At 50.9% G+C, this 2,197-nt stretch overlaps 1 non-coding gene across 1 annotated transcript; it reads left to right on the top strand.

The window, feature by feature from the left end:
• Window positions 1–221: 221 nt before the first annotated feature.
• LOC125623255 (U4 spliceosomal RNA) lies at window positions 222–356 on the top strand. Its single transcript, XR_007352939.1, has one exon. It is a non-coding gene; the product is annotated as a U4 spliceosomal RNA (small nuclear RNA).
• Window positions 357–2,197: the final 1,841 nt, after the last annotated feature.

Below are 2,197 nucleotides of genomic sequence, written 5' to 3'. Positions count from 1 at the left end.
TCAGGCCCATGATGCCCTGCTACCAGATTGGGGGAAAAGGCTCACATGAGGCGGACTTGTGGGGTTTTTTTCCGCAGGATTAGGTCCTGCAGCAAGAGACGCTCATGGTGGAATAGCTGCTGGCAGCTTCATCCAGCGTGAGCTAGGCAGGCAGTTAATTCACCCCATGCTGTAAAACAGGTGGGTGTTGAGTGAGCAAGGGTCACAAGACCTCTATGTTTAGCTTTGTGCAGTGGTAGCATAGTCTGTGAAGTTCAATGGAGATATGATTATTGCTAATTGAAAACTTTCATCAGTGTTTTGCCATGACAGCTTGAAATATAGCTGTTAGCAATTTTTAGTAGTTTCTGTGGACGTTGATTTTTTGTCTCAGTGAAGACTAGATTAGGTGAAGAAGGTACTCTAGGGGTATGTCTACACTACGGAATAAGGTTGAATTTATAGAAGTCATTTTTTTAGAAATCGGTTTTATATATTCGAGTGTGTGTGTCCTCACAGAAAATGCTCTAAGTGCATTAAGTGCATTAACTCAGCGGAGTGCTTCCACAGTACCGAGGCTAGAGTCGACTTCCGGAGCGTTGCACTGTGGGTAGCTATCCCACAGTTCCCGCAGTCTCCGCTGCCCATTGGAATTCTGGGTTGAGATCCCAATGCCTGATGGGGCTAAAACATTGTCGCGGGTGGTTCTGGGTACATATCGTCAGGCCCCCGTTCCCTCCCTCCCTCCGTGAAAGCAAGGGCAGACAATCGTTTCGCACCTTTTTTCCTGAGTTACCTGTGCAGACGCCATACTATGGCAAGCATGGAGCCCGCTCAGGTAACCGTCACCCTATGACTCCTGGGTGCTGGCAGACGCGGTACAGCATTGCTACACAGTAGCAGCAACCGCTTGCCTTGTGGCAGCAGACGGTACAGTACGACTGGTAGCCATCCTCGTCATGTCCGAGGTGCTCCTGGCCATGTCGGCTGGGAGCGCCTGGGCAGACATGGGCGCAGGGACTAAATTTGGAGTGACTTGACCAGGTCATTCTCTTTAGTCCTGCAGTCAGTCCTATTGAACCGTCTTATGGTGAGCAGGCAGGCGATACGGATTGCTAGCAGTCGTACTGTACCATCTTCTGCCAGGCAGGCAAGAGATGAGGATTGCTAGCAGTTGTATTGTACCATCTTCTGCCAGGCAGGCAAGAGATGAGGATGGCTAGCAGTCATACTGTACCATCTTCTGCCGAGCAGCCATGAGATGTGGATGGTATGCAGTCCTTCTGCACCGTCTGCTGCCGGCCAAAGATGTAAAAGATAGATGGAGTGGATCAAAACAAGAAATAGACCAAATTTGTTCTGTGTTCATTTGCTTCCCCCCCTCCCCTGTCTAGGGGACTCATTCTTCTAGGTCACACTGCAGTCACTCACAGAGAAGGTGCAGCGAGGTAAATCTAGCCATGTATCAATCAGAGGCCAGGCTAACCTTCTTGTTCCAATAAGAACGATAACTTAGGTGCACCATTTCCTATTGGAACCCTCCCTGAAGTCCTGCCTGAAATACTCCTTGATGTAAAGACACCCCCTTTGTTGATTTTAGCTCCCTGAAGCCAACCCTGTAAGCTGTGTTGTCAGTCGCCCCTCCCTCCGTCAGAGCAACGGCAGACAATCGTTCCGCGCCTTTTTTCTGTGCGGACGCCATACCAAGGCAAGCATGGAGGCCGCTCAGCTCACTTTGGCAATTAGGAGCACATTAAACACCACACGCATTATCCAGCAGTATATGCAGCACCGGAGCCTGGCAAAGCGATACCGGGCGAGGAGGCGACGTCAGCGCGGTCACGTGAGTGATCAGGACATGGACACAGATTTCTCTGAAAGCATGGGCCCTGCCAATGCATGCATCATGGTGCTAATGGGGCAGGTTCATGCTGTGGAACGCCGATTCTGGGCTCGGGAAACAAGCACAGACTGGTGGAACCGCATAGTGTTGCAGGTCTGGGACGATTCCCAGTGGCTGCGAAACTTTCGCATGCGTAAGGGCACTTTCATGGAACTTTGTGACTTGCTTTCCCCTGCCCTGAAGCGCATGAATACCAAGATGAGAGCAGCCCTCACAGTTGAGAAGCGAGTGGCGATAGCCCTGTGGAAGCTTGCAACGCCAGACAGCTACCGGTCAGTTGGGAATCAATTTGGAGTGGGCAAATCTACTGTGGGG

This window comes from Caretta caretta, chromosome 15, assembly GCF_965140235.1.
Source record: "Caretta caretta isolate rCarCar2 chromosome 15, rCarCar1.hap1, whole genome shotgun sequence".
Taxonomy (NCBI): domain Eukaryota; kingdom Metazoa; phylum Chordata; order Testudines; family Cheloniidae; genus Caretta; species Caretta caretta.
The sequence above is the reverse complement of the archived record's forward strand: the minus strand, read 5'-3'. Positions and strand labels throughout refer to the sequence as shown.